Source organism: Sminthopsis crassicaudata, chromosome 6 (assembly GCF_048593235.1).
Source record: "Sminthopsis crassicaudata isolate SCR6 chromosome 6, ASM4859323v1, whole genome shotgun sequence".
NCBI classification, from domain to species: Eukaryota; Metazoa; Chordata; class Mammalia; order Dasyuromorphia; family Dasyuridae; genus Sminthopsis; species Sminthopsis crassicaudata.
In genome coordinates this window covers 9,033,266-9,045,522 of record NC_133622.1, presented here as the reverse complement: position 1 = coordinate 9,045,522, position 12,257 = coordinate 9,033,266, and the positions used below count along the sequence as shown (strand labels likewise).

At 39.1% G+C, this 12,257-nt stretch overlaps 1 long non-coding RNA gene across 1 annotated transcript in view; it reads left to right on the top strand.

Moving 5' to 3' along the window:
* Positions 1-390: 390 nt before the first annotated feature.
* LOC141545466 (uncharacterized) overlaps positions 391-12,257 on the top strand; it is a 32,883-nt gene continuing 21,016 nt past the window's right edge. Inside the window, exons 1-2 of the long non-coding RNA XR_012483022.1 lie at positions 391-632; positions 1,481-1,692. This is a non-coding gene — a long non-coding RNA (uncharacterized LOC141545466). The remainder of the gene's footprint in view (positions 633-1,480; positions 1,693-12,257) is intronic.

Sequence of the window (12,257 nt, the reverse complement as noted above, 5' to 3'; positions counted from 1 at the left end):
TGGCTTGCCAACTCATTGGGAGCCATGCTGTGACAAAGACCTTCGTTGTGGGACAGTAGAGCTCAGCAGAGTCAGTGATTTGATGGGAATAACTCTGCCTGTGGTTTGGAAAACCTGGATTCCCACCCCATCTTTGTTGCCTATGGAAGCGAGGACGAGTCCCTGGGAGGGTGGACTAGCAATGCTTGCTGAGGTCTTAGCTTAGGGTCTAGGACTCTACTCTGTGGTAATTCTTCTGCCCAAGTGGCTCCCTACACTAGTTTTAGACTTCACATTTAAATTAGTAACTGATCCTGGGAGTGCTCTAAAATTCAGGTAGGGTTTTTCCTAAGACCAACCCATGCAGGAGCTCAATTGACACTAATTTATTATTTTATTTGATAGGTGAAGAAAAAGATGTTCAAAGTGACGTTCCAGGGTCATTTAGCTGGAAAATGTCTGAGTTAGAGGTTTGAGTTCAAATGTTCCTGATGCTGATCTTTCCACTACCCCATGCTGCCTCCTGTAGCAAGTGTCATGGCTGGGACTGACCCAGTTGGAAGATGAGTGGTCCTCCCGCTGCCCTCCCTTAGCCCATGGAAGCGGTTTCAGTCAGGAGACTTGGATTGGAGTCCTATCACCATTACTGTAAGGTAGGAGAGATGCTATGCTTCTCTAGGGTGGATGTGAGGATGAAATGAAATAATCCTTTTTATAATAAAAACTCACATTTCTCGGTCACTCAGAAGGGGACCCTGTCTTTGCTCCTACTAACCCGGCGCCATAACCTTGTGTACAGATGAAGGAACTAAAGCTCAGAGAGGGGGAGCATCAGTGTCACAGAGCCAGCTCAGAGCCAGTTTCTTTTTACTCTGAAGAGCTCCACGACAAATGAATTCCTGGAAGGCGAGCCTGGGAGCAGATTGTCACGGAGCAGCCTCGGAGCTATCCCCACTCCGCCACGACCAGGCTGGAGATGCTTTTCCTCGTCTTGTCTTTGGTCAGCCCAGCATCCCTGGGCTGGCCATCGGGCAGATCCCCAGCCATGGCAGGAAATGAAGCTGGGTCTTTGAGGATGGGAAGGGGCAGGGACTGCCTGTCTGTTCTGGGCCAGGAGAATTGGGCTTACAAATGAGAATCAGGGCTTGCCTGTTTTCAGGGCATTCGTATCAAGATCCAATGCCCAGTGTGGCATTCAGAGCCTGTCAGGAGCCTTGGGTTTTCTGTATGACTGCTAATGCTCCGCTGCCCTTCATGTTCTACAGAACACTCTCTCTCTGGGGTTCTCCCACATAAGCCTTTACGGGCTCTCCTTTGAAACAACAGCCTTCTTCCCCAAAGGCTCCGAGTGGCTTCGAGAGTACCTCGCCTTTGGGAGCCTCCAGTGAGCGCTTGTTGGGCGCTTTTTTCTTTCTATGGCCTCAGCTACATGGGTACTATCTTAGTCTGAATTGCTATATTCTGACAAGTTCTTCCCTTCCCTCTTCCTAATTGCATTTAGCCTCCCAGGGAATAAGGCATATGAGGGAGACTTGCCCATTGGTTTACAAGTTATTATGAAGGAAGGACTTTGTCAATCTCGAGATGCTCGCATGGAAATATGATCTGGACCATCACATCAACATCTTAGTCAAGACTTCCCATGGAGGCAGCGTGGCTGGGCTGAAAGAGCACCAGAGGGAGGCTCTGGCTTCCAGTCTTTCCTGCCTTGAGGTATGCATTCTGCAGCTATTAAATGACATGTACTAATTAATAATATTAAATATGTGATTAAATAATGAGAGCTTCCCTCATGATAATCTTGTGAGTCAATAGAAATAATATTTTTGCCATCTTACATGTGTAGAGACCAAGGCTCATAAAAGTCAAATGAGTTGCTCACAAAACTCTTTGAGGATTAGAACCTGAAAAGCTTGGATTTTTTGACTCCAAATTTGCTCTATACCAAGCTGACCTTCTTCCAAGGAGCAAACAGATTAGTCCCTGGGACTCTGGCATCCTGCTGAGGTCCATGGAACATGTCTCAGAAACATGTTTTTCACTGTACAAAATGTACGGAATTGTAAAGGAAAGCAATTATACTGAAATATAGTCAGGAGAATTTTTTTTTAAATGTCCCTTTCCCCACTCCCTACTTCCCATTAAGAAGTCCTGATAGCAAATGACCTATTGAGAATAGCCCTTCTAGTATTAATAATTGCTGACTCAAAGGTCTAGCTTGGTCACTAGGTGATCTTGAGGAACTCACTACTTTTGAGGTTTAAAATCCTCTGTAAAATAAGAATGATAACACTTGCACTAATCAATACCACAGAGGATTGTTGCCAAGATTAGAGGAAATTTATGAAATAAATAAATGCATATAAAACATTTTGTGATAGCAAAATACCACATAAATATGAAATATTATTGTTGTCTAAATCAGGACTTTTTAAACTGTTTCATTTGGGACCCATCTTTGCCTGAGAAATATCCAGTGTACAGGGAGATAAAACAGTTATTCAAATCAAACATTTATTGATGAATCATAATTCTGTGACATCCCCATTTAGTTGTGCAATTCCAAATGGGGTCATGCCTCACAATTAAGAAGCTTTGGTTGAAATAACTTCATTATAATAAGAGCGGTACCACATGATGAGATTTGGGATACCTGATCCAAGCTGCAATTTCCTGCACATTTAAAGTTACCTGTGTAACCTAATAATTATATCTCGAATGTCCTAGTATAAACGTCACACGCTCAGCTCTCAGTTTGTAAACTCTTATTTTTCATGGGCCATCACTGCTCTTCATTTCAGAAAAGGAGATCGTTGGATTCCCTACCTGACGTTGCCGAGTGATGTAATGGCGGGGCGATTATTTAATAATAGCTAACACGTGCAGAGTGCTTTAAGATTTGCTAAGCACTTTTATATGGTATTGCATTTTATTCTCATATTTAACCTCTCTAAGTAAGATGATGCATTTGTTCTACATGACCTCCAATTCCTTTTTAGCTTTAGATCTATAATCTGTAATATAGCTCAACACAACAAGGAACTTGGTTCTACCCTGTAGCATCTCCCCATTGCTTTTGTTGACTTGACCAGCGTCTAAGAAAGCTCCTCTTCTCATGAGGGACTCCCTCCAACGACTGCTCTAACTTTTCTTATTTATTTATTCATTCACTTATTTTTTATTTATTTACAATTTATTTGGTGAGTCAGTTGGGGCTAAGTGAATGGCCCAAAATAAAGATTGAATGTCTGAGACCCGATCTAAACACAGGTCCCCCTGACTCCAGGGCCAGTGTTCTCTCTCTCTACTGTATCTTTTACTTTTTCTTTACATGTTCTTTCCTCATTCACATGTAAGCTCCTTGAAGACAGGGACCATTGTGGTTACTCCTCTTTGTATCCCAATTGCTTAGCACAATCCCTTGTACATCAGAAGCACTTGAAAGTGCTCTGTCTCTGTTTCTCTCTGTCTTTCTTTTCATCTCTCTCTCACCTCTCTTTTATTCCTCTCTATTTATCCTTCAATGTGAATTTGGGTTTGTGCCTGCTGGTTTTCCCGTTAGTGTAACTAGAATTCCATTCCCTAGATCCAGGGGCTGGCTAAGATACGGAGGGAGATTCTCTCACAGGTCTCCATTCTTTTTCTGTCCCCACCTCAGGAAGTCCCACTTACCAAGATCTATGTTTGCATGGTCTCCTGGGAAGATAGAGCTTTAGGGGGAACGCCAGCACTGTTAATCCCAAGTGTTCTGAGAGATATTGTTCAGAGTGGGGAATGGGGAGCAAAAGCAAGCACATCAGTTCCCAGCTATGGATGGGTCGTGTCAAGTTGTCTACTGAAAGAGACTTTTGTCCTCCAAATCCCACTCCTCCTGAAACCAAGGAGCCAGAAGGATTCATAGCCCCCGGCAAATGCGGCTGCCTTTCTCCCACGTGGATGGAGTCCTTCACTGGCACTGAAAGGCAGGAGTACCACCAACCCTGTAGCAGGATATAGTATAAGGTGCCCAAGATTCAGGCAATTTGTTTTCAGATCCTCACTCTGCCATTGCTCTCTGAGGGTCTTGCATAGGACATTTAACTTCTCTAGGACAGTTTCTTTATCTGTAAAGAGGGGCTTCCTTTCAGCTCCAGAGCTCAGATCCTGTGATTTATAGAGACCTAGTTCCTGGGGGTAGGGGGGACAAAAATGATTTTTTTTACCCAACTTGGCTTTTTTTGGGAGACATCAAAATCTCTCCTTGGTTCTCTGTGAAAGTCCTGCAGACACACTGAAGGCCCTCCCAGCCCTTGCCCACCCTCTTTCTCTAGTTTTCTGGTCGCCCTTCCTGCAGACGTTCGCCAGCTCCAAACCGGAGCTCTCTGACCGGGGAGGATTTACTGATGCATGGAGTTTCTGGATGGCTGACCAGGCGGAGCGGCGGGGTCGTGTTACTGATTTTATGAAGGGAAAAAAAGCTGCCCAAAGGCAGCCCCTGTGCAGCGCAGCACTGGATTGATGGCGGTGAGCAACATCACAATTCAATTGTATCATTTTAATAAACAATTTGAAGATCTAGCATCCTGCTCGGTGAGTAGGATGCAGGCCCTGGATGCAGGCCCTGGACTCACTGAGTTGTGAAGGGGTTGGGAGTGAGTGGCAGAGCGGGGTGCAGCCTGCTTTGTTGCTGCCTCTTTGGGGTATAGTTTATTTTTCCTTTAACGCTCTTTTAACCATTTTTGGGTGGAGAAAGAAATGGCTGGAGAGGAAGATTTGAGTTCTAGTTGTTTCTATCTGTCAAGTACTACAGTTGAAATTCGTGGATTTGAGCAATCACTATAGGCTGTTCCCCATTTTTTCCAAACAATCTTGGAGAGAGACGGAGGTGACCCCACAGAACAGTTTGGTGGCTGGGATGTGGTTCGTTCCTTCCACATAAATTGCTGCTTTGAAAGGCGGCAGAATGGTTGGGGACCCAACCAAAGGAACTCTTCCGATTAGTGGCACTTTTCACCATCCATCTTCTATCTCCTTCAGGTTCGGAAGGAATGAGATTTCAGCATTATCGGTGCAGTTACCACCCAAATACACCCACTCAGGTGCAGTCACTTCCAGATTTATGAAGCCTTTGGAGAAGAGTGAGAGTGCAGAAACCCAATTATGAGCTGCTGAAGGGGGAGTGGCTCATCCTGCCGATGACAAGGGCTCGAGGAGTCGGGGTGGAAGGAGGATTTGTCACTCTCCCACCGGCTCCCAGTGAATTCCCAATCATTAGTCATGCTTTCCCCGCTGTCTTGAGACAGGAGCGGCTGCAAAAATCCTCCTCAGTGACAATCCCCGCCATGGGTTTTAGATGGCGGGAGTCATGAGCATCCTGGCTGGAAGGAATGGTCGGGCTGTAGCCTGTAAAATGTCACAGTGGGATGAGCACTGGACTTGGAGCTGGCAGACGTGGCATCCCAAAGCAGGATGTCATGAAGACATTTCAGTAGAAGTTGGCTGTTATGGGCCGGAACTCTGAACTTGAAACAAAGGATTCTTTGTACTAACTCAGTGGAATTGATGAGACAATGGTTATCTAATTTAGCATGGCTCAGGATGTTTGATTTAATCCTACAACAAATAATGGTTTCCTAGTGATATAATGATTGTTGTATACTCAGTGTGAGCATATAAGGAGGAGCTCTGAGGGCCAGAAGGACAAGCGCACTAGAAGCTCTTGGAGGCTGAGACACATGCATCCCATCGTCCACCTTTGTGGTGGCTGAGGCCGAAGCACCAACCTTTGGATTCGGAGAGATTCAGAGGCAGAGAAGGAGGCGGGAGCTCAAGATCTCGGAACCAAGGAGAGAGGCAGGCCTCTAAGAAAGCTAACCAGGACCCAGGAAAGGAGGCGAGACTTGGAAAGAGACAATTAAGGATTTGGACTTTAACCCCAGCTACTCGTGTGGTGATTACTGAACTGAAAGGAAGGCTGCCTCCAGAGACCCCAAGAAAACCCAACAAGAGAACAGTGCATTTTGGGGAGAACACTACAGTTGGCAGAACAGATCTTAGTATTCCTCCCACCCACCCTGGCCCCTGTCCAGACTTCCCCATTCCTGCCAAGGCCCTTCTATCCTTTTATTCGCCTGCATTTGTGCCCTGGCTCCATCCTCCTATCTCGCCCCACATCTCTAAACCCATTGCCCAATCTTGCTGTTCCATACACCCCCACAAACACTCGCTTCTAACCCCCTGGCTCTACTCACAAGTCCCTCCCTTACTTCAGGCCCTCAGCAGCTCTCACCCAGACGATTGCAATGATTTCCTACTGAGTGTTTCTGCCTCAAGTCTGTGTCCATCGCAACCTTCCATGCTGTTGCCGTTCCTTCAGCTCAGACCTGACCACATCATTTCTCTGTGCAACAAATCAGCAGTTCCCTGTTGCCTCTAGAATCCTGTATAAATTTCCTCTTTGGCTTTTCAGTTCTTCACAACCTGAGCCGAGCTCTATTTCCAGTCCCATGTACTTCTCCAGATTTCCCTGCCCCAGATCTTTGTTGGGAAGCCTCACTCTGGCTCAGGGACTCCCCCTTAGCAATCAGCCTCTGATTGGATGGCTACCCTCCAGACCTTTTCTATCTCCTACCTGGGCAGGTGATTGGAGTCTATTCTCCCATCCCCCCTCTTTTGGCTTCTTTTTATGTAAGCTCCTTCCTCACTTTTTCCTGGTATTTGAGCCCTCAGCATTTAGCAGAGCATCTGTCACATAGTAAGGACTTAAGTGCCTGTTAACTGTCTGATAATTGGTGATGTTCCTCTCTTTATGCCCTGTATTCCAGCCAAGATGAATTTCTTTCTGTTCCTTTCAGGGCTTTTCCTGTCTCTGATACTTGGTACTAACTGCCTTTCATACTTGCAATTTATTCTGCTCACTTTTGCCTCCAAAGAGCCTCACTCTTCCTTCAAGATATCCATATTCTGCAGATCCTTTTGGTCCTCTCAGGTAGAACTGCCCTTCTCCAGTTAATGTGCATTCATCTTTATTCATTCAGTAATTTATTTTTTTATTAGATTATCTATTAGATTAGATATCTATTATCCCCATATAGAATGTAAGCTCTTTAAGGGTAAGACTTGTTTATTTGTTTGAATTTTGTAGTCCCAGAGCTTAGAACAGTATCTGGCACATAGTGGGTACTTAACAAATGCTTCTTTCTTTCTCTTGTTTCTCTTGTTTGGTTACATTTACTTTATCAATAGATCTAACGGGTAAAATTTTCCATGCCCTCCTAATCTACTTATGATATGTATAAATGTGTAAGTCATTTATTCACTTTTACCTTATTTTGGTGTATGTGAGCTATTAGTCTATCTCTAGTTTCTGTCAAACTGCTTTCCAGTTTTCCCATACATTTTGTTAGACAGTAACTTCTTTCCCTCAAAGCTTGGAACTTTGGGTTTATCAAATATTACATTTCTGTGGTTATTAGTGCAGTGTATTGTGTATCATTCTCAATCACTTTATTTCTTAGCCTGTTCCAGATTGATTTTATGATTATTACTTTGTAATATAGCTTATAATCTGCTATTGCCAGGATATGTTCCTTTAGATATATATTTTCTCATGGATTCTCTTGTTATTTTTTACCTTTTGTTCTTTCAGATAAATTTTTTTAAAATTTATGGTTCTATATAATAATTTTCTGGTAGTTGGTATGGCATTAAATAACTTAGATGGAAAATAATTTTTTATTATATTGACTCAGTCTACTCATGAACAATTACTATTTATGCAGTTATTCAGATTTATCTTTGTGTAAATTGTATTCCATTAGTTCCTGGGTTTGTCTTGGCAGAGGAACTTCCATATAGTTTATATTGTCTGCAGTAATTTTAAAAGAAATTTCTCTATCTCTTTCTTCTGGGTTTTGTTGGAAATATGTATGGAAATATGTAGAAGTGGTGATGATTTATAAGGGTTTATTTCATATACGATGACAAACTTGCTAATTGTTTCGTATCTTTAGGGTTTTCTAAGTATACCACCATATCATCTGCAAAGAGGGATACTTTTGCTCCCACTTTGCCTGTTTTTATTTCATCATTTTCTTTTTCTTGTCATATTGCTATGGGTAGCATTTCTTTTTATTTATTTACCTTTTTATTATATCTTTTTATTGACAAAACATATACATGGGTAATTTTTCAACATTAACCCTTGTAAAAAAACTTTTGTTCCAATTTTTCCACTCCTTCTAGATGGTAGGCAATCCCATACATGTTAAAGGTTAAAGTATATGCTAAATAAAATATAAAATACAATATATGTGTACATATTTATGCAGTTACCTTGCTGCACAAGAAAGATTGGATTTAGAAAGAAGGTAAAAATAACCTGAGAAGAAAAAAACAATAATGCAAGCAAACAATAACAGAAAGAATGCTATGTTGTGGTCCACACTCATTTCCCAGTGTTCTTTCATTGGGTTTAGCTGGTTCTGTTCATTACTGATCAACTGAAACTGATTTGGATCCTCTCATTGTTGAAGATAGCCACTTCCATAGGAATTGATCCTCATATCGTATTGCTGTTGAAATGTATAATGATCTCCTGGTTCTGCTCATTTCACTTAGCCTCAGCTCATGTAAATCTTTCCAGGCCTCTCTGTATTCATCCTGCTGGTCATTTCCTATAGAAAAATAATATTTATGGATAGCATTTCTAATACAATATTCAATAAATAATGATGACATCCTTAGTAAACCCCTGTTCTTATTGAGAAAGCATCTAGTTTTTCCCCATTCAGATAAAATTTGCTCTTGATTTTAGATAGATATTACTTATTATCTTAAGGACAATTCTATTAGTTCCTAGGCTTTTTGGTGTTTCAAATGTGAATGGGTGTTGTATTTTGTCTGCATCTATTTTCTGCATCTATTGATATGATCATATGATTTTTGTTGTTTTTCTTATTAATGTGGTCAGTGATGTTTATAGTTTTTCTAATTTTGAAATCAGCCATGAATTCCTGACATAAATCCCACATATTTCTATTATCTTCTTGCTAGAATTTCATTTAACATTTTTGCATTTATATTCATTAAAGACTTTGATCTATAGTTACTTTTGTTTTTGCTCTCTTGGTTTAGGCACCAAACTCATATTTATATCATATAAGGAATGTGGTAGGAGTCCTTTTCTTATTTTTCCCCCAAATAGTTTATATAATATTGGAATTGATTATTACTTAAATGTTTGGTAGAACTCACTTGTAAATCTATGTAGACTGGGAATTTTTTCTTAAGGACCTCATTTCTGACTTGTTTAATTTTTCTTTTTTTCTAAATGAGAATATTTATGAATTCTACTTCCTTTTCTGTTAATCTGAGTATTTTATATTTTTTTGTAAATATTCATCCATTTTACTTAGATTATCAATTTTACTGGCATAAAATGGAGCAAAATAATTCTTAATAAATGTTTTCACTTTATTTTTATTGGCAGGCAGTGCATTCAGTTTTTTCATTTTTTGATACTAGTAATTTGATTTTATTATTTATTTTTAAAAACCAAATTAACCAATATTTTATATATTTTTTCCAATAAAATCTTCTTTTAGTTTTATCAGTTGAACTTTTAAAAATTTTCAATTTCTTTAGTCTCTCCTTTGATGTTTAGGATATGTATTTTGGTATTTAATTGGGGATTTAAAATTTGTTCTTTTTTCTAGTTTTTCTTTTAATCAAATGCCCAATCATTGATATCATTGATTTCCTTTCTTTATCTTCTATTGGTGTATACATTTAGAAACATAAAAATTTCCCCTAGATGTTGATTTAAATGCATTTTACAAATTTTGCTATGTTGTCTCATTGTTTTTGTTCTCTTAAATGAAACTATTGATTGCATCTATGATTTGTTCTTGATCCATTCATTCTTACTATGAGATTATTTAGTTTCCAATTAATTTTTAATTTATATTTCCATGGCCTTCATTGAATTTAATTCTTATGGAATTATTGTTTGAAAAAGATGCATTTATTTTTCTCCATTTGTTTATGAAGCTTTATGTCTTAAAATCAATTTTTATGAAAGTGCTATGTGTACATTTGTATATTTCATTAATAACTCAATGTAGTTGAGAGAAAGATATATTTTGTTCTAATCCTATTCAGTTTTCTCCAGAAATTTATCATATATAACACTTCCCAGATTCTGTTCATTTCTTTAACTTGTTTTTAGTTTATTTAATTATTAGATTTGTCTTGCTTTGAGAAGACAAAGTTAGGATCCTCTCATTAGTGTAGTTTTACACTACAGTCTATTTCCTACTGTAAATCATTTAACTTTTCCGAACTTGGATGCAATGCTCTTTGGGGCATATTTTAGTATTACTTTAATGTCTGTGGTGCTTTTTAGTAAGCTGTAGTTTCTGTTTATCTCTTTAATTGGGTCTATATTTGCTTTTCCTTTTTCTGAGATTCAGCTGAAACATAATAAATCCTGCTTCAGACCCTTATTTAAATACTGTTTATGTCTCCCTGTTTCAAATGTGCTTGTTGTAAACAGCATATTGTTAGAATCCATTCTGATATCTGCTTCTGTTTAATGAGTGAATTCCTCCCATTTACATTCACTGCAATGATTATTAATTGTTCATTACTTTCCATCCTATTTTCTTGTATTTGTCCTTTCTCTCTTTCTACTTTGCTTCTCCTCAAATCTGTTTTGCATCTGACCATTCCCTCTTTTAATCTGCCCTCTCTTTTTCATCTCTCTCTCCTTTCTATTATTCCCTTTTCCTCCTACTTCTTTGTTGGATGAGTTAGATTTCTATCTGTTGTGCAGTTATTTCATTTATGTTTGGTTCTTTGTGACCACATACAGGATTTTCTTGGCAAAGAGACTGGAATGGTTGGCCATTTCCTTTTCCTGTTCATTTTACAGATGAGTAAACTGAGGTTAAGGTTCATGGTTAAGTGACTTGCCCAGAGTTACAGAGAAAATAATTGTTTAAGGTTAGATTTGTATTCATAAAGATGGTCTGACTTCAGACCAGGGACTCTACCCTCTGTACCACTTAGCTACCCTAGATTTCTATATCAACTGAATATATCTTTTCCTCTTCAAACCAGTTCAGATAAACATGAGAAGATTTAAGCATTGTCTGTCCCTTCCCAATTCATCCTTCACTGTAAAAGGTCATCTTTGGATACCTCTTTTATTTGAAATAGTTCTCCCAGTGCATCCCTCTTTTTTGCTCATAAAGTTTTTTGTTTTGTGTGCATGTGGGTGAAAATTCCAACATAATTGAATTGTATCTGTGCTCTGTTACTCCTGCTTTAATAATAGCAAAGTTTTTAGGAGATACGTGTATCTTCTTCCTATGCAAACAATTCAACCCTGCTGAGTTGTTTACAATTTTTCTTCCACATTTACCTTTTTATGTTTTTCTTGAGTCTACTAATTTCTTGTCTTTTAATCAGGAAAACTTGAAAGTTCTCTATTTCATTACATGATCACTTTATATCCTGAAGGATTATATTCCATTTTGCTGGATAGGTTATTCTTGGTTGTAATTATATTTTATTTGCCTTCTGGAATATCTTTTAAGCCCTCTGCTCTGTCAGTGTGGTAGCTGCTAAATTTGGGGTGATACTGACTTTATGATATTTGGTATTTGGCTGCTTGAAGTATTTTCTCTTTTTCCTGGCAGCTCTGGAATTTAGCTATAACGTATCTCAGAATTTTCATTTTGGAATCTCAGGGATTGAGTGATGGGTTTGTAAAATTTCTATTATACCCTCTATATTTAGGATATTGGGTAGTTTCCCCTTATACTTTCTTGGAATATGATGATATTATGGCTAGTCTCTTTTTTTGATCATTGTTTTTAGGTAGTCACTAATTCTTGGTTTGGTGTTATTTTTTTAAGAGGCAGTTGGGTTAAATGACTTGCCCAAGGTCACACAGCTAGTAACCATTAAGTGTCTCAAGCCATATTTGAATTCAGGTCCTTTTGACTCCAATCCTATCCATCTACTCTATCCACTGAACCATCTAATTGCCCCCAGTCCAACAATCTTACATCATTTCTTCAGGATCTGTTATCCATCTGAGTCGGTTTTTCCAATTTCTTCCATTTCTTCATTCTTTTAATTTTGATTGTTTCTTGATGTGTAATGGAATCATTAGTTTCCACTTCTCCCTTGTAATTCTTAAAGGATTATTTTCTTCAAAGAACTTTTGTACTTTTTAATTTTGCCAATTTTGCTTTTTCAAAAAGTTGTTTTCTTTTCAGTGTATTTTTATA